The sequence below is a fragment of the Ischnura elegans genome, chromosome 13 (assembly GCF_921293095.1).
Source record: "Ischnura elegans chromosome 13, ioIscEleg1.1, whole genome shotgun sequence".
Taxonomy (NCBI): domain Eukaryota; kingdom Metazoa; phylum Arthropoda; class Insecta; order Odonata; family Coenagrionidae; genus Ischnura; species Ischnura elegans.
Genome location: NC_060258.1, coordinates 13556773 through 13577947, shown reverse-complemented (window position 1 = coordinate 13577947; position 21175 = coordinate 13556773). Strand labels below are relative to the sequence as shown.

Genomic DNA, 21175 nt, shown 5'->3' with positions numbered 1-21175 from the left:
TTAAAACTTCAATTAATTTCATTGGATCTAAACATTACTATTGAAGCAAATGAGTAAAATACATTTTTATAGTTGAAAAAGATAATCGGAGGCCCATATAAATATTCGGACAGGACAATGTAATGTTACAGTTTAAATCGAAGCTATTGCAAAAATTTAATTGACTCCAGAAATATACCGAGGACAATGACTTAATATGTAGCATAACATGGTGCTGTGAATGGCCCTTCACATTAAACCCAGTTTTGAAGGACAAAATACCATTAACATGGATTAATTTCAGTCAAATATTGCAGTGCATCAATTGTGACTATTATTTTTTACAAAAAAAAAGATGGCTTAAAAATGGAATGAAGCATGGATTTGGGAGAGACACTTATACTTGAAAAGAAATTGTTTTCTTAGTAATCTTTCATAGAATATATATTTAAAACATGGATTCCTTAAATTGTCCAGCGCTCACGTGATAAACTTACGTAAAATCCTTGACCAGAACATTGGTAATGTGACGCATCTCCTAAATAAAAACGATTTCAATTCATATTGGCACCAATCCTAAAAATCCTGCTGGTACCAATGCCTTCAATATTACGGAAATTATAATTTTAGCAACAAACATTTTTGGTATACGTTTCAATGCATTAAACGCTTCATTTGTCTTTTCATATTTAATGTACACATTATATATATTTATATAGATTCAATATATTAAACAGCAGCATTATAAGTTTCAAGAGAGATTTTCATCAGGGGTCCCACTCTAACTACATTACAAAATTCACTGTTTTTTACTCCACGTTTTCACTGTCTACATGTCATCAAATCCACGTTCTGTCAAAGAGCCATTTTAGGCGGAAATATTGATCACGTAACAATCACCTGCCCCACGTTAACTAAAAATTTAACAAATGCAACAGATGCAGTGAATGCAAACGCAGCAATGAAAGTGCTATAATCTCTCATGACGTCACCCCAGACGGCACAGAATCCTCCGTATCTAATTCATATGCAGATAGTATCCATTGACTACCACTCCGTCGCTCTTCGTCAATGGATACTATCTGCATACGAATTAGATACGGAGGATTCTGTGCTGTCTGGGACATATCGTTTGTAAAATACAGCTCCGGCTTAAGGTTGTGAGTGGTAAAATGGAGGGACTACACTGCCAGGGAAATGAAGGAGAGTCTGAATTTTTGCAACTGTCAATGAACACTTGGGTTACTGGTCTTCCAATCACAGGCTCAAGATCACTGTGTCGTCATGGCGCACGGACCAATAATTGCGCTCCGAACATAGGATACGTGTTGAGATAAATGCGTGGACAGAGTGCGCTTGACTGACCTTGAAATATGATCGACGTATCCATTTTTCTTTTGATCTGTCAATCGTAGTAATAAAATCAAGTATGAGAGATTTTCAACGTTTATAGACGAAATTCACGGCTTTTTCACGGTTTAGTGGGAACCCCCTTGTACGCAGTGCGTAGCCCGATGCATTCACCCGTTACATCCATGCATAGAGTGTTAAATACAGGAGTAACACTTTTATTTATTCCACTTAAGTTGTGAAAATTGCCCTAAATGAACCTCTAAACCTTGTTCCAACTTTGTCCCTCCAACTCCAATATATATATATTTCTGCTCAAAGATGGCACCTGCATCCCTCCGACAGTCTTTTCTCTTGGATTTTTTTTCGCTTCCCCACGATGACCACAGCACCAATTCACTCAGCCACGCCGCGGCACGCCACCTGCACTCCTCCCGACTCTGACGCTGGCAATTCACACACAAACCACACCCCATCCAACACGCTCACCTGAAAAGGCAACCAACATCAATTAATGCAAACACTTTTTTACACATTCAAAGCAGCATTGAATGCATTCAATGTATTCAATGCCCGATTTTCATTATACTGCTGACCCCCGATTATGGGGCTGCGGTTTATCCGTGTTGCAGAATACACAGGCCAACAAAAAAATTTTGTTTGAAAACTTTTTCTATTTTAACAGCTGATCTTTACAGATTTTTATGTGCCGAATCCAAACCTGGCCTTAGATTTTTTGTATCACCCATAGTTTTCAAGCAATACGTATCTAATATTTAGTCTAATACCCCTATAAGGTATATAGGGAAATCTATGAAACACTGTCACATCGTAAAATTGTTCGTATTAACTGTTCCCTACATCGTGATAAAATTGTTTCCATTTACTACAGCCTGATAATACAGGGTTCACTTGTCAACTGGAATTGATCTACATTTTCTTTCCCTTTTTTCCTTGAAGCTTCTTGCGTAGCTTTTTCTGCGATGAATCGCTTGCTGAACTTCTCGGTGAAGTACCAACAGTAATCCCCATTATCTTCCTTCATTAGACCTACTTTTTCAATGTTATTATAACTATAAAAAAGCAGTTAAATTCTTAAAAATATTGCTTGATTTCATACACTTTTTTACACATTAAATGCATTCAATGCCCGATTTTCACAATCCCGCCTGGGTGGATTGCCCACCACCCAGGGCATGGATGTTTGTGATCGTCAATCAAGTCAATAGTAAGAGAGGACAATGTTGTCCTAAATTCGCTTGTATAATAAAGACAAAGTTATTATCAAGTAGACGAAGTCAATTTCCTGAAACCACAACCTTTGTTCTTACCACGTCGAATTTTAACAGTGTATTAAAGCATCCTTTAGGAACACCATGTCACTTTACAACATAAACGTCCTTTTCAAAAGCCTCACACCACCTTCAAACTGGTGGCATGATATATGGAGGAGGCGACGGACAACTTAAGTCATTTGCACCATGAGGGAAGGGTGTGGAAGGAAGGGTGGAGAGAAACCCGGCGTCGACATTAGGCTGCTCTTAAACGAAAGGCGCCAAGGGGACCACGGCTTAGCATCCCATCCGACGGACAGTGTTGCACTTGAAATGTCCTCCACACAACACTCGAGCAGGGATCGGGCAGTCTCCGAAAATTCTCCGCTGCTGCCAGGATTTGAACCTGGACCTGCTGGTAGGGAAGCCAACACTCTAGCCACCACACCAAACCGATCCCCACCTTGGAACTAAGGCTTGCATTCCTGTTCCGTAAAACTCTTTTGACTATGCACGCCCAACAATGAGGTGTTTAAGTGCAGTATGGGGTCTACCGCTGCATCCACGTTATATAATATAGTGGAACTTGGTTATAACGGCATCGGCTGTAACGTCAACTCGGGTTTAGCGTCACATTTTATACAGACAAGCCAAAATTGAACATTTTATGTTGTACGAAAACCCGTTTATATCGTCAACAAATATTGCGATGCTCGGGTATAGCGTCAAACATTTTGCGTTGTTGCGCAACGGAGAGAATTTATATTTCTGAAAGGACCGTGTAAAAGAAGATCACAGATTTTTTTCGACAGTAAAGTAAGGTTTTTATTAGGCTATAAAATATTTAATCGTGAATATCATTTTTTTATTAACGTTTTTTTATCATGCATATTCCAATGTACGAGTAGATTTCAATAAACAGTGTTGTATGTACATAGCAGAACATTTACGTTTTTACTTTGTCCTTTCACTCAAATTTAAGGCTGCTTTTTTATAACGTCACTCGGATATAACGTTAAAAATCTTCTGGTCCCTTTGATGACGTTATAACCAAGTTCCACTGTATTGGCGTGCCCATTCTCACCGGATACTCGCTATGCCCACTGTAGTTCGATCGACATCATCATCTCCATACACACCCTCCAACCTTTCGAGAATGTTTCCTACTGTCTCATTCTCACAACAAAAAGAAACTCAATAACAATGCGTTGCTTTTGACGGACATCGAGTTCAACCGCCTTCTTAAAGTAGAAAGATTTCGTGCTTTCCCGGCGAATACACTAACTGGAGAGCTCTCGGGATCGCCACCGGGTCAGGAAATGCACAACTGCCGACGTTTCGACGCCCAACTCGGCCATCGTCCTCAGGGATAGGAGTGTCGAGGGAGAATTTGTAAATTTAAAATTTTTTGCAGATACTAGATCACAAAGTGAGCATGCACAGTTTACTTTTCAGACTTATTTGTGTTTCAGACTGTCATGACAGCTTATGTGATTCAACATATTCCCTTGAAAAAGCAACAGGCATCGTTTGGGGAAACGTTGAGACCACCCAAAAATTGATGCTTCGAAATATGTTTTCATTGAACATAACGAGCACATTGCAAAATTTTAAACAAAGTCAGCATTCTTCCGCAAATTCAGCGCCAGGACCTTCGACTCACAAGCTTATCGTAATATTTTGCTTCCTTGTATCTGATAACAACACCGGACACATTTTGTATTTCGATTTCATGGTACTAACCAATTCCTAAGTTTAAAGGGACTGCCTTATCACACACGTCTAGAATTTGACTTCAATGATTACATGACGATTGACGACGCGACTTATTCTCCGAGGGCATTTACTCCCGTTCCGTTAAAAATAAACGCTAGCCACCAGGCGGAGTTAAGCTAATAGCTATTCAAGTTCCAACCATGTATCATTTAAGCCCACTGACAATGAGATACAAGTTGAGTCAGTTCTGATATGCGCGCCGCGCAAGCAACTTTCCCTCGCCTCCATTCGTCCCGCAGATGTGGGGTTAGCCCGGGGAATGAGACAATGCATGCTGCTTTTACCATCGTGTTGAATAACCATTGACTTACGTCCATACTAGAAGTATGACTATCTATTTTGGATCAACTTGGAAGGCAAAATTTTGGCACGGGAAGAATTTTAACGACTCATTTCGCCGTTATACAGTAAAACCCCTTATTTACACTTTTCTAGGGACCCAAGAAAAAAAGTGTAAATTGCGGGAAAATGCAAATAGAGGGAAATAGAGAATTTTCACTTTCATTCATATACTGGCTTTGGAAATTTTAATTTTTTAATTGTTCACTTAGCATTATTCCATAACATAGTTTCCCTCTGAAGCATAGTGTTTTTGCTGGCAGCAAAAATTAAAAAATAATCCTGTTTTGTCTGCACTGAAAACATCTTTTGGGCTGTAACCCTTCCAGAACTCTAATATATTCAGATTCTTTCCACTGAGTTGCTGTCTCTATGTTAACATCTTTGCTTTCACCACTCACCATCTTATATACAAGACTGTACCTATTTTAGAATCTATCCAACCAACCATTATAGATGCCGTGGAATCTTCGATTCCCAATCTTGTGGGGAAATACTTTTTCTCAAGGGCCTTTGAGCCTGTTTACACAATACATTAACACGTACGAGTTAATTTCTGCTTGCAAGAATGGTTTTTGTGGACCGGAACGGGACATGTACGAATGTAGGCAGGGGCAGATCCAGGATTTTTTCTGGGAAGGGCACAGAGGGCCTGACAGGCGAAAGATCTTGTCTTGATTGAGATTAAAAACAAGATATAACAATGACTTTACAAAATTCTCTTTATTTTTATATCAAAGTTATTCTTATTGAATTAAATGATTGAGCCTCATTGAGTTATACACAAAACAAAGCGAACGTAATCATGACCATCAGGGGGGATCCAGGATTTCTTTCTGGGGGGCACAAGCAATGCCGTGATTTTGTTCTGGAGGGGGGGGGGGTACAATGATACCACGTTATGCAAAATGAACGCAATAATAACCAGACCGTATTAAAAATCTTGCATATTTTTGAAGTGTCTGGGGGGGGGCACGTGCCCCCCCCATAGATCCTCCTATGACAACCGTACTCAATTTTTGTCTATTTTTTAAGCATCTGGGGGGGCACGTCCCCTGCCCCTAAATCCGACTATGAATGCATGAACCAAATTTGAACAGGTTCTATTTTCTGTTCATGCATACGCACAAGTTGGGTGAATACAGGGTGCATTTTCGTGTTCATAATTTAGACATTAACTTGTACGGGTTAATGTACTATGTAAACAGGCCTTTAGATGACACCATTTGCTGGGACATTTGATGATCTTGCACCTAAAAACTACTCTATTAGAATTCGTTCTATTTATTCTTACCTGGAATTCTTCACATATATTCTCTTTTTTGATAAATGTCCGCACTGGTTTGCATATTTTACAATGGCATCACGATTTTTCACCGCGGTATTGAATGTTGAGACTGGAAATCCGATCGGATTGCCAGTCTCAACATTCGAGTTGCTTCGCCAGCGTTTGAATCGATGCGGGTTCCCGTGTGGGAATCGACTATCTCTAAAATTTTCATTTTCTTGTCAATTAAAAATGTCAGTTTTTCACCTCGAATTTCCATATTCAAGCCGGATAAATTCTATTTCCTGTACAAATTGAGGGTAACTCGGCAACACGAGAGTATCTGAACTACCCCTCGGCGATCAAATGCGTAGTACAGTCATGAGACTTCATAATTTTTGAAAGTTACAATAGTTTGCGATACACTGCTATTGGAATGGGATAATTCAAGTTAAAATAAGTTTTTTTTAAAGTATTTAATCAACCCATAATTGCTACGCAACTGTTGAATGAAGTCTGCGCAAATGATCCCAGTTGTCGGTCAAGTTTTATAGTTCCGGCATTTATCACGTTTCATCACCTCTGGTTTCCTTTCAAACTCTCGTATCAAATTATCGACTACATGATTATTGTCAACATTCCTTCAGGAGTTCTTGCTTTATAGTTAATACATAGCTCGATTGCTCAAAACACCTAATTTCATATCGTGAATCTTTTCGCCGCTGACAGAAAACGAGATGACGTAGTTCAACTTTCCGACGTTAGTGGCGTTCTGTCCCGCCACATTCAAATTTTTCCCGAAAATAATTCTCATTACGTCTCTCTCTCTTGGATTTTTAAATAAAAATGCGCGAAAGGAAGCCAAAAGACAGTTTTTAAGGGCTGATATGCGCGATTAATTGTTGTAGTATGCAAAAAAATATTTTTTGTCGGCACGTCGTGATGCACATGGCGGGAAAACTAAAAAAACACGGCATAGATACAGGGTTCTATTTACATTGGAGAGGTAGGAAATATGACGGGACCCAGAAAAAAACTTGCAATTTGCGGAAAAACGTAAATTCCGATAACGCAAATACTGTATTTCACTGGGGCGACAGAAAATATAGCGTTGGAAAAATTCTAGAAAACCTTCTGTCAGGGATAGATATTCAGTAGTTCAAAATTCCGGGTTAACGACCATCTACTGTAATTACAATAAATATTTTATAAACAGCATCGATCAATAAGTCGAATAATAATCGAAAGGTGATACTATTAATATCTCCGGCGATCATCTGTCTTAATCAAAAGTAGTTACGCATACACGGCGATTGTCGTGTGTTTTAGGTTTCGATATCTTTTTACTACTTTTTTTACTTTACCAAATTTGAAATAAGAGCAACATTCGCGTTCCTAAGGTGCCTGGAATATTACTGAGAGGGGCCACGGGGAAGCAATAATTAGATTCGCGAAGTCTTTAGTTTCACGCTCAACAGCGTGACGTCATTTCAACCATTCCAGTATTCATTTTTGCAACTCATTGAGACGAATTAATAACCTAACTTCATATTGCTTCAGTCGGGATTTTCAAAACAAGCTGAAAGACAACTGCGTAAAATCAAGATTAGCGGCCTCTTTGGGGCTGGGGTTATGCTGTGCAAAATCTAAGAACTGCGTAAAATCAAGAAAAGATGTAAAATCGAAGTTTCACCATTGCAATTCCCTATGCTTTCCGGTCGGACTTGAGTGTCGCTGCGTAAAAACGAGACTTGGTGTAAAATCAAAGTGCGTAAAATCGAAGTTTTACTGTACTCCATTAATCAGCAAAATTCCTGTTTAAATCCTTTAAAGGAAATCACAAATACTCGCCAAAATCCGGACGAAACATTTACTTTGATGTATCTTTAAAACACTCGTGTGTTATTTACTTTCTTTTAATGGCATACATTTTTGTTTTTTGATGGTGGCCCAATTCTAGTCCTATGACCTCGGAGACCACCTAAAGCACCTCCTTTTCTTTGTTATCTTTGTTATTCAGCAGTAAAATCAAAGTGTAGAAGTAAATAAAATTATTATTATCAATTTAATTATCATTATTACTCACCGCGTTGAACTTAACACTTATTAGCGATCTTCTTCTGACCCTTTATTTCACTCATCTTTATTGATGCAATGACGATTTTTCGAGTGCCTACTTACACCTTTTCTTATTACTATATTAGAAATGCTATAGTCACCTACATGTCACTTTTACAGAAAAAAATTTCAAAATTTCATCGAGACCGCTGAAATGTGCGTAAAAATGGAATCACTAATTTCTATAAAAATATTCCGTGTGCGAATGCTTTTAAGTTGATGCATATTATAATTTTCTTAAAATATTTCATTAAAACGATTGTCATCCTCTAATTACCAATTTTTACAATGCATGTATTTAAGGTGATCCCTGAAAAGTATTATCCAACCTTCATTGGGCAGAGAATACTTATTCAATGAATTTTTTGCTGCATGCAGCACCTTTAAGTTACTTGAAATAATATTTTTTATTCATAAAAAGCCATACCAATCATTACAGACCCCTAAAACCTGAAAAAAATGGCAGGTTCTCATTTAGTGTTTTTCCTAATTTGGTGTTTTAAATTTTGTCCCCCCTGAAAAACGTTAAATCAGGATTCTACTGCATTATTATTCACCGTGTTGAACTTACACGGGAGAGTCCCGTCCTTGGCTCCCAGAGCGCCCGCCCCTCGCCTCCCCTTCCCTCTTTATGTAGATGGTGGTGGTGCATCGTCACTGCTCCCGGCAACGGCAGGGGCGGCAGCGCCAGCAGGGGGAGACACGGGCTCCTGCCGAGATGGACTTGCAGCGGGAGAGGCCGGAACTGCTCTCTCCTGGGAGACAGTGGAATGCGGCACTGCAAACAGAAGACAACAACAACAACAGCGTAAGGATTACAGCAGCAAAATTTAACCATCAGTCAGTCGCCTCACGTTTTGGAACACTGTAAAATTGGGAGAAATAATGTACAAACATATTTACGTTAAAATATTTCTTGAAGTGTATGTCAACGTACAGTGAGTCCTCGTTTAACGTCACTTACTGTCCCTGAAAAATTTGACGATAAACGAAATGACGTTAATCGAAGCATAATATCCCTTAAGAAACAATGTAAAATGTGAATATCGGCTCCTAGACCTCACAATTCCTACGTGAAAAAAATATTAGCGTATCATATCTGGGGCATTTTTTACTGTGGGAATGCCAAACTATCGCATAAATATGAGTTCCTGTCTTCATTGACGACAATAGCAGCAGTGACGTAAATCCTTCTCCATTTTTGTATCTTCCTGCATTTGCTTTTCGGCTTCGTTATGGTGGTCGCCCGGGCGAGCGTTGCCTGTGCATCATCATCGCTGAAACATCGTCGCAGTTACAGGAACCAAAATTATTGTGAACACGGCGAACGTTATCGCGAAGCGCAGGTGCGATAAACGAATGACCGTCTCCAAATTTTCCTGACGTTATCGCGAAATGACGTTAAACGGGGTGACGTAGAACGAGGACTCACTGTACGTGTGGTTCCTCGTCCCCTTGCCGGTCCCCGACAACGCTCTCTTGAAGCAATATTTTCTCTCTTGGACTCACTGTATACGAGGTCAAGATAAGGCAAAAAAAGAAAAAAAAAGTAAATAATAAACATATTTACATGAGAATAAACACAATGTCGATATGATAGCACCTTGAGTTTTAAGGTGAAAACTGGTAGCCGATATATATATATATCGGCACCATGCAAAAAATGGTCATCCATCCAAATATGAAAAAGCAGTGATGATGTCAGGAGATAAAACATTATTAGGTAATAACACCTCTTAAAATTGTATCAATCTCATCAAATCTACAACTACATACTATGCCACAAGCCGCTTAAAAGGCGTGTGGCATAGTATGGGTTTTAGGGTCATTCCATGACAACAAAAAAGTTTACATTTCCTTTTTATAAATACCAGAATGTTATACATGTATAAAGAAGGCAGTGTTAAGATTTTTCTGGTTTTTAAAGCGAATTCTGCGTGATCTTCTGTGTGGTAAGTGTAAAGATGTAACTAATGACTATGACAATTGCAACAATACACAAAATCAACCGGGTCATTCCATGTCAACTCAACCAGGGTCCCACGCCCACCATCTCAGATTTTGATCATTTTTTCCCTGTCGTTAGTTTCAACCTTAGTTAAGAAAAATCCAAAATATTAAAGACCCTTGCGAGTATTTTCCAAGATATGAGTGTTTGAAGTCAATGAGGCATGTACAGAAATTCTGCACACCGGTCAAATTATTCAAAACTATCATATTTGTGCCCCTGTAAAACCTAAACCAAAGGAGTGAAGCTAGTAAAACTTTTAGAGGCTATAAACATGCTGCTATAGTTTTTAAAAATGTTATCAAAACGATTTTCACTTGAACACTTTTTTTCTATAACTGTTCAAAAATTGCACTTTTGAAAAAGTTCGAGAAATAAGTGACATTTTCAAATACATGTAACAATCACATACATCAAATGAAAGCCATAAAAATCTCTGTAAGCGTGGTAAAGACCAACAACTTTAATATAAATCGAGGTTTTGGGCATTTTTGAATTTATTTGTTAATAAATCGTATGAAAATGATCATTCTGCTAGTGTTTTTTGTTGTAAAATGCCACTTTTTCAAATTCTAATTACAAAAAAGGGACACCAATTAGGTGACTGAGTATTTTGACATAACTTGCAGTATCCTTCCTATTTCAGGAAAATTGAACCTGAAGTTGCTCCCATAGTGCTTCTATGATTTATTTTAGTGATGGCTGTAAAATGGTGGGCTACAGCACTTGTGTTTCAGGGCTTCCCCCAAAAGGGGAGTTGTATTTGAGTATCGAAGTCCCTGTAAACTCATATCATTCTTTCAATTTAGCAGCCAAGCTATTTTTAATTTCCAAATAGTATAAAATGGCAACGATTTAGCAAATAATTGGATTTACCAGATATTTCCAATTAGGCAAAAACTGGTTGAATATGTGCCTATTTGAAGGATAAGTACATACCTCTGACCTCTAAGCCTGATATTAAGCATCCCCCCAGGCCTTCTCACTTGCAGTGACTGTGGAATCTGGCAAGGTACACTGCCTTCCTGTGATGCTCTGGTACATGCATTAACACCCAATGTCATCATTGAATGTGGAAACCTTATCTAGTACTACTAGGATAGTAGTACTAATAGTACTAGATAAGCAGATTTGATTCGGTGGGGGATTATTGAGCTCTTTTGCAGTGGAGGTGTCAATGTCTGTGCCGACTTTGTCCGAATTCATTACATTTTGTGCGAATTTATTCAACAAATTCCTCCGATGAGGAGATATCATTTGAACAGTATGTACTTGCATGTTTATAAGTTTATGAAATATTTAGGAATCACATATTCTTAAATAATTACCCGTGAATTTTTCTATAAAAGGACTTAGTAAAAGGCATTCATCCAGCGTCACCTGAAGGTGTGAAAAATATTTTCAACTAAGGTTAACAGAATTCTTGAAATTTTTTCATTATTTAACTATTCTTGCTGACTCATTAAGTATATTAACAGTTTTATAAACATTGCCGGCATGATATGAATTATTTAGTCTTCTTCTATCACTTCAACGTTTGGTTATGCCCACAAATGGGACAGTTCGCCGAAATGGCGCAGCCGCTTAATTGGAGCAAAGTGTGCCTGTTCTGATACGTCCCAATTAACCGGAATCTACTGCATTTTGAACAATTGCTCTTGAAAGACCATCTTGAATGGTCTTGAACCTCATTTTAGCATTCAAGATGACTTGTTACACGTTCCTAGTTCAAGACATCTCGAGTAGCGTGAAAAATGCTTCAGTGTGTGCAACTTCAATGTTTATTTCTCTGAGCTACGACATGCATTGTTGTCTTGGGTTGAATTATGATTTCGAAGTTAAGTGCGAGAATCTTTACAGCGGAGAATACACGTTCTTTTAAGCTTCAAGTAACTTATCCCTTTAACATACAGAAAAACCTCTTTACATCGTAATGGAGGGGACCAAAATTTGGACAACTGCAACCAATCACTGCGACGGCGAAATCAGTTGTTTGAGGCATAACAGGCACATTTCTCTCGTAAATACGTGTACTTGAAATGGCATTTGATGGATTAGAATTTTTACATCGGACAGAAATGCACAATAGCAGTGAAAATTCCGAGTGGAGTAAAACATTTTTTTAGCAAGGCGGCGTGTTCCTTCAGGATATTTGAAAGAGATATAATCCGAATCAACAATATAACCTTAGTGTTTCGATACAGGAATAATATTCCTGTAATAAGCTAATATCTTTTTTGAATCCATTAATGAATGTCATTATTCGCAAAAATCCAGCGTTTCCTGGGACATAGGCAACCCGGACAAACTTTCCGCATTGATCGTTTTCCCGCATTCATCGTTTTTTTCATCCATCCCCTTGAAAAACGATAAATCGAGGTTCCACTGTATGTATATTTTTTCTTTTATTTATATTCTTGACGGGTCCTATAAATGTATTACATACCTTGTGGTTTGTAATATTGTTTGTAATATATATGTAAGGATTGGACATAGGCAACCCGGACAAACTTTCCGCATTGATCGTTTTCCCGCATTCATCGTTTTTTTCATCCATCCCCTTGAAAAACGATAAATCGAGGTTCCACTGTATGTATATTTTTTCTTTTATTTATATTCTTGACGGGTCCTATAAATGTATTACATACCTTGTGGTACCAATAAATATATTATTACCATTATTTATCAAACGACAATTTTACAACATGAATTTGAGACTGAGCACTCCATGTTAACTGGTGGTTAGACAAAGGGCATGGCAGGTGAACTCACCGCTCTCAGCCTTGTCGGGCACCACCTAGTTGGCCTCCTGCATGACGTAGGAGTAGGCGGGAGGCGGGGCCATCAGGACAAGCGGATCAAAGCCAACGGCCGCCTCTCCTCCTCCACCTTCCTCAGCCTTCTTCCCTGCAGCCTTCTTCACGGTGGGCACGGCATAGCGAGGGTCACTGATGGCAGTCTCCTAGTCGGGCAGAAGCAGCAGAGCCTCCTGGTGGGAGAACGCAGAGTCGGGAGCCACAGGCATAGCCTCGTGGGGAGAGTCGATGACGTGGACCGTCCTCAACTGAGCAATGCGACGCAGCGAAAGGTACTTGTAGCAACGCCACACCACATTGATCAAGTAGGCCTGGAAGACAAGAAAACCATCCCATTATACTCTCTCCATTTCACCTTTGGGGGTGAGCTGGTGCGGCTGAATCAGGTGGAGGTGAGGGGAGGGAGAGTTTCTCGACGCGTGACTTAATCATAGCCAATCAGCAGACAGTGGGCGTGGCCTCGGTCAGTCGCTCTTCGACCTCTGTCGAGTAAACCTTTTCCCTACTACATACGTACATATATACGTGTGGACGTTTCCTGACCTGGGAGACAACGGGCGTATATATACGTGTGAGATTTTCCCGGCCAGGAGATTGAAAGCCGTACATATACGCTATCCAGCTCCCCCCCTTTTAGGACGGTCGTGGGTTTACGACGTCTTTGTCTAGGGACCCAACCCTAAGGGGTTTAGGATTCACCCTCAGAATCTAGAAGCATGTACCTGGACCCCTCGTCTTTTATAACCCCTCTTAGCGGTAAAGGACAGCGGTCATACAATTGTTTATCCAGTCAGTTTTCGAAATAAATATTTGTTCATTTCTCAAGAAATATAAACTAAGAATTGAATTCTTCGTCTTTTGAGCAGTGTTTACAATTTTTAAATGAAATTGTGCAACAAATATTAACTTATATGTCGAGTTCTGTATAAACATCAACATGGAAATTGTTGCTGCATTAAATGCGTAAATATTGACCTTAGAACTTTGCTTAAAATTTGACAATGCTCAGAAAAAAATTAGGAATTCAATTCATAGTCTGCAATTAACGTGCAAGCAACAATTATCTATTTGCTAAATACTTATAACCAATACATAAGTTGACCGCAAACCAATGCTGCAGGTATGGTCGTAAACCCGGAAAGGAGGGAGCACAACTTCTCTCGGAGCCCGAGATAATGCGAAGTCCCTGTGTGGAGGGGTCGAAAAAGGTTCAGCGAGACCCTTCTTAACGAATGTCCTCCAAAACTGCTCCGTACCACAAGAAAGAAGAGTCTCTTGGGGCGAAGTGAAGCAGTCGTGCCAAGACGAAAACTCCGCTGTCTCGAAAGGGTTAACATAGCGAATCTGTTTGTGGAGCAGTGTTGCCAAAACCTCACCCGTTCTCCTCGTATTTCGTCTAAGTATTCCTTCCACCAACAGTGCCGCATTCAGCGTGGTAGCTGACGATGCCATGGGCTTCTGTTAAAAGGATTAATTAGTAGGTGAATCGTCTTGGTGCCACCCTTAGCACAGAAACTGTTGAAAATTTCAACAGTTAATTGGGACCAACCTTTAGAAAAAAAACTTTTGGATTTTAACAGTTAGTGTTGGATTTTAACAGTTACTGTTGGTGGTGGTTTTAGGGAATTTCTGCATATGTAACATTTTCTCACTCAACGTTTCACTCCTCCTACTGGGAGCGTTATCAAGAGAGAATGGGAGGGAAACTGTTCTCGTCCCGAGCTTATGTTATAGGTTTTGTTCACCCGTTGTTGACCCGATTTTGAATTTTCGCAGAAGGCGATTGCCGTTGGTCATTATATTGGGCCAGGAACCCTCTCCATATGAGATTGCTGAGGTTATATCCATCCTCCCTATTAAAGTTATTAGGCCTTTTGGCTATCTCGACGGATTCACGTAGGAGCAAAACATTTTTTTAGCAAGGCGGCGTGTTCCTTCAGGATATTTGAAAGAGATATAATCCGAATCAACAATATGACCTTAGTGTTTCGATAAAGGAATAATATTCCTGTAATAAGCTAATATCTTTTTTGAATCCATTAATGAATGTCATGATTCGCAAAAATCCAGCGTTTCCTGGGACATAGGCAACCCGGACAAACTTTCCCCGCATTGATCGTTTTCCGATCGTGGTACCAATAAATATATTATTACCATTATTTATCAAACGACAATTTTACAACATGAATTTGAGACTGAGCACTCCATGTTAACTGGTGGTTAGACAAAGGGCATGGCAGGTGAACTCACCGCTCTCAGCCTTGTCGGGCACCACCTAGTTGGCCTCCTGCATGACGTAGGAGTAGGCGGGAGGCGGGGCCATCAGGACAAGCGGATCAAAGCCAACGGCCGCCTCTCCTCCTCCACCTTCCTCAGCCTTCTTCCCTGCAGCCTTCTTCACGGTGGGCACGGCATAGCGAGGGTCACTGATGGCAGTCTCCTAGTCGGGCAGAAGCAGCAGAGCCTCCTGGTGGGAGAACGCAGAGTCGGGAGCCACAGGCATAGCCTCGTGGGGAGAGTCGATGACGTGGACCGTCCTCAACTGAGCAATGCGACGCAGCGAAAGGTACTTGTAGCAACGCCACACCACATTGATCAAGTAGGCCTGGAAGACAAGAAAACCATCCCATTATACTCTCTCCATTTCACCTTTGGGGGTGAGCTGGTGCGGCTGAATCAGGTGGAGGTGAGGGGAGGGAGAGTTTCTCGACGCGTGACTTAATCATAGCCAATCAGCAGACAGTGGGCGTGGCCTCGGTCAGTCGCTCTTCGACCTCTGTCGAGTAAACCTTTTCCCTACTACATACGTACATATATACGTGTGGACGTTTCCTGACCTGGGAGACAACGGGCGTATATATACGTGTGAGATTTTCCCGGCCAGGAGATTGAAAGCCGTACATATACGCTATCCAGCTCCCCCCCTTTTAGGACGGTCGTGGGTTTACGACGTCTTTGTCTAGGGACCCAACCCTAAGGGGTTTAGGATTCACCCTCAGAATCTAGAAGCATGTACCTGGACCCCTCGTCTTTTATAACCCCTCTTAGCGGTAAAGGACAGCGGTCATACAATTGTTTATCCAGTCAGTTTTCGAAATAAATATTTGTTCATTTCTCAAGAAATATAAACTAAGAATTGAATTCTTCGTCTTTTGAGCAGTGTTTACAATTTTTAAATGAAATTGTGCAACAAATATTAACTTATATGTCGAGTTCTGTATAAACATCAACATGGAAATTGTTGCTGCATTAAATGCGTAAATATTGACCTTAGAACTTTGCTTAAAATTTGACAATGCTCAGAAAAAAATTAGGAATTCAATTCATAGTCTGCAATTAACGTGCAAGCAACAATTATCTATTTGCTAAATACTTATAACCAATACATAAGTTGACCGCAAACCAATGCTGCAGGTATGGTCGTAAACCCGGAAAGGAGGGAGCACAACTTCTCTCGGAGCCCGAGATAATGCGAAGTCCCTGTGTGGAGGGGTCGAAAAAGGTTCAGCGAGACCCTTCTTAACGAATGTCCTCCAAAACTGCTCCGTACCACAAGAAAGAAGAGTCTCTTGGGGCGAAGTGAAGCAGTCGTGCCAAGACGAAAACTCCGCTGTCTCGAAAGGGTTAACATAGCGAATCTGTTTGTGGAGCAGTGTTGCCAAAACCTCACCCGTTCTCCTCGTATTTCGTCTAAGTATTCCTTCCACCAACAGTGCCGCATTCAGCGTGGTAGCTGACGATGCCATGGGCTTCTGTTAAAAGGATTAATTAGTAGGTGAATCGTCTTGGTGCCACCCTTAGCACAGAAACTGTTGAAAATTTCAACAGTTAATTGGGACCAACCTTTAGAAAAAAAACTTTTGGATTTTAACAGTTAGTGTTGGATTTTAACAGTTACTGTTGGTGGTGGTTTTAGGGAATTTCTGCATATGTAACATTTTCTCACTCAACGTTTCACTCCTCCTACTGGGAGCGTTATCAAGAGAGAATGGGAGGGAAACTGTTCTCGTCCCGAGCTTATGTTATAGGTTTTGTTCACCCGTTGTTGACCCGATTTTGAATTTTCGCAGAAGGCGATTGCCGTTGGTCATTATATTGGGCCAGGAACCCTCTCCATATGAGATTGCTGAGGTTATATCCATCCTCCCTATTAAAGTTATTAGGCCTTTTGGCTATCTCGACGGATTCACGTAGGAGCAAAACATTTTTTTAGCAAGGCGGCGTGTTCCTTCAGGATATTTGAAAGAGATATAATCCGAATCAACAATATGACCTTAGTGTTTCGATAAAGGAATAATATTCCTGTAATAAGCTAATATCTTTTTTGAATCCATTAATGAATGTCATGATTCGCAAAAATCCAGCGTTTCCTGGGACATAGGCAACCCGGACAAACTTTCCCCGCATTGATCGTTTTCCCGCATTCATCGTTTTTTTCATCCATCCCCTTGAAAAACGATAAATCGAGGTTCCACTGTATATATTTTTTTTCTTTTATTTATATTCTTGACGGGTCCTACAAATGTATTACATACCTTGTGGTACCAATAAATATATTACAGTAAAACCTCTATGTAGTGAACCTCTTTACATCGTAAACCTCCATACTTCGTACCAACCCGCTGGTCCCGTCAGATTTACATGTAAATTAATAGGCAAACCTCTCTATAGTGAACCTCTTTATCTCGTAAAACCTCCATATATCGTACCAACAAGACAGCCCCGAGACGGCCTAACTACCTCCGCATATCGTACAAAGACAACTAGAGACCATTAATGCAGCCGCGATTACCTACATGGAATGATATTTTCAGCGATAAATGTTTAACGCTTATTTTTTTCTTATACACCTTTAATAATGTTCACCTTAACCATTAGTTAGGGCATCCAACTATCCTAAATAATATTAAGTGACGGTAAATGAAGACAGAACACATAGTTTTCTTTCGAATCACGGTCAAAATGGCGCGATAGCACTCGGTTTCTTTTACTGATGGCTTTATTTTCTTGTAAGTGCCTACATACTATGTTCATTTAATAAAAGAGGCGACCAGCGCAGCCTATAATCACTTGCTGACGGAAATATTTCAACTAACTTCACTCCCATCCATGGAGACAGAATTACTCGACCGCATTGCTACTTCCGCTTCTAATATTAAAATATTTCAAGAATTTTCCGCGACTTGAAATAAATCAAAAAGTTTCGCAATTATTTTATTCCCATATTTCCCGGTGTAGCACTTTCTTACTACCGCTTTGGTAATTTTTTCGATGCTTTCGTGAACGATCGTAGTTGAAAATTTATTGCGCTTAGCGACAGTCATATGTCTTGCCTGCGTACTTATGCCGCGAAATCTAACTATTCCATCGGGAGTCCGGGACGTCAATTTCTGGCAATACTGAACGAACATCAATCCATGCGCGGCAGTGTTAGGTGAAGGAGGCAGCTGATTAGCTGATACGCGGTAGGGCAATTAAATTTTTTTTACCGTCGCCGCCGCATTCTGAAGTAGTTCGCCCAGCATTCTCACCGGGAAATCACGTCCTTACACGCGGACCTAGCGTTTCTGTGTGCCCTCGACAGAGTTTTTTCTTCGGAACGCTACGTGCATTGTATTTTGGAGAGAGGGAATTCAACAAAATTTTCAAAATTACGCTCAATTTTTTGTCTATTTTTGCGGTAGTCACGTGTCTATTTTTTTATAATCTTTAACAATTCACATGTTATAAGAATGATAAATCAATTCTAAAAGGTATAATAAGGAGTATTTTCAATTATTTGCCATAAAATATGAAAATTACTTAATTCATCATAGGCTGATGATGGATTCGAGAAATAAAAGAAGGCGACTGCTTGACATTACCACATAATTAGCAATTTTCCTAGCCATCAACGAGGACAGGCAGAAGGCAGTGACCTTTGGAATACCATCATTCACCCTCACATCTATTTTAAACAAGTGAGGAAAACAGAAGAAACTGGCTAGGCTGCACAAATAAAAAAACTCAGGCAGTTAAATACAAGGATGAAGAAATTATGTTTACAAATATAAAACTATTGTTCTTTCCTCCGAACACTATTAGTAAATTACAAACCTTAGACCAGGGAATTATTTCTTAGGTCAAAAGGCATTAACGAAAACAGCTAGTGATTTATTTACAGTGAAAATGACATTAAAAAGTGCTCGTGGAATTGAAAACATTATTTCGAAAGAGTTCGAAAAAAATTTTAAGCAAACCCATTAACTAATTTATTTTCTAAAAAGGCCTCTTGAACAATTTACTTTTACCTTTGTGTAATCATTACATTGTAAATATATGTTCACTTATGCATACCTATATATTTAAATATATTAATATAATGGCTTAAAAGACAGTAGCACCTTTCATTTCCCAAGGATGTGAAAAAATGGTGCCTACCACTAAAACCTCTCTATAGTGAACCTCCATACATCAAATTGCCCAAATTTTGGTCCCCTCCATTACGATGTAAAGAGGTTTTACTGTATTATCATTATTTATCAAACGACAATTTGACTACATGAATTTGAGACTGAGCACTCCGTGTTAACTGGTGGTTGGACAAAGGGCATGGCAGGTGAACTCACCGCTCTCAGCCTTGTCGGGCACCACCTGGTTGGCCTCCTGCATGACGTAGGAGTAGGCGGGAGGGGGGGCCATCAGGACATCAAAGCCAATGGCCGCCTCTCCTCCTCCGCCTTCCTTCTTCCCTGCAGCCTTCTTCACGGTGGGCACGGCATAGCGAGGGTCACTGATGGCCGTCTCGTAGTCGGGCAGAAGCAGCAGAGCCTCCTGGTGGGAGAACGCAGAGTCGGGAGCCACAGGCATAGCCTCGTGGGGAGAGTCGATGACGTGGACCGTCCTCAACTGAGCAATGCGACGCAGCGAAAGGTACTTGTAGCAACGCCACACCACATTGATCAAGTAGGCCTGGAAGACAAGAAAACCATCCCGTTATACTCTCTCCATTTCATCTTTGGGGGTGAGCTGGTGCGGCTGAATCAGGTGGAGGTGAGGGGAGGAAGAGCTTCTCGACGCGTGATTTTATCATAGCCAATCCGCAGACAGTGGGCGTGGCCTCAGTCAGTCGCTCTTCGACCTCTGTCGAGTTAACCTTTTCCCTACTGTACACGTACATATTGTAGCCGTTGCCGTTTGGCTAGGTACATGGTGAAGTAAAGAGGCATTTACGAGGTAGGGAAGGCTTGCGTAAATTATGAAGGGTCTAATAAATATTGTAAAGTGTTTTTTTTTGTTATGTAAATGATCATGTAATTTTGTGTGAATGTGTGTGTGTGTGTAAAATGACGAATGAATGACCAGATTTTGTATTTTCCCGTCCCCCTCAATCCCTCCCAAAATTCTCCCGTCTACGAAGTGGAAAGTTCCGGTGCGTACGTGATGCGTAGCAGGTTTCTCCCCATCCCACTGTGAAGCCGGAACACCTGCGTACGGAGATGATGAAATCCTCCAACCCCACCCTCCATTAAAACCGCCCCTCCTCCCCTACGGAAGAATAGCCGAGAAAACCCGATGCCCGGGGTTTTTTCCGCTCACCCATCCCACTCCCAGAAAGTGGCTATATAAGCGAATTGCGGACAACATGCAAGGATCATTCTACTGAAGATATCAGCCGGAGGCTCTGCACAACCGACCATCCCATTCTGTAAGGAGAGAGAAAGAGAGAGAGGCAGCCCAGCGTGGAAAGAGACGCGAGTATTAAACGGCGGTGACTTTGGAAAGAGGAGATAAGACGGTATCTTCCGAGCACGCGCAGCAGAAGACGTCAATCCACGGCGCCAACACAGGAGTTCTCTCATCCTACAGCAATACTAGTCGCAGCATCGAGCCAGCCGAGGAAATCTTCTCCACCAACAAATCAGCGAGTGATAAGTACTCTAGCCACCAATATCCCCAAATTTTCAACAAAATCAGAAGAGTCCCACTCCCCATTCCCCTCTTTCTTCCGTTCGAGAGAAGAAGAACAGTGATATTTTCCCATACATTTTTTTTTATATTTTTTTTTAGTTCCCCCGTGTCCCCGTGTGTGTGTGAATGATAATGGTAGTTTGTAGGACAATAAGAATTTATTTGAAATTGGCGTTTGTAATTTTTCAAGCATTTTTATTATATTTCACGCCAACAATTGTAATCAGGGTTTATGTATTTTATTTTCTGTCATTTGTTAATTAATGTTATTAGGTTCATAACTGGCCAGTAGCAGTAA

General features: G+C 40.4%; 1 protein-coding gene and 1 long non-coding RNA gene across 3 annotated transcripts in view; both read right to left on the bottom strand.

Moving 5' to 3' along the window:
* The window catches only part of LOC124170083, a 247049-nt gene that overhangs the window by 45059 nt on the left and 180815 nt on the right, over positions 1 to 21175 (bottom strand). The gene's annotated exons all lie outside the window — the stretch shown is intronic.
* On the bottom strand, positions 1209 to 19642 carry LOC124170090. Of its 2 annotated transcripts, none has more exons than XR_006867299.1 (3): positions 19536 to 19642; positions 8675 to 8881; positions 1209 to 1818 (listed from the first exon to the last, which is right to left on the bottom strand). It is a non-coding gene; the product is annotated as an uncharacterized LOC124170090 (long non-coding RNA). The 2 variants fall into 2 exon arrangements; XR_006867298.1 differs by lacking the exon at positions 19536 to 19642 and adding an exon at positions 15178 to 15545.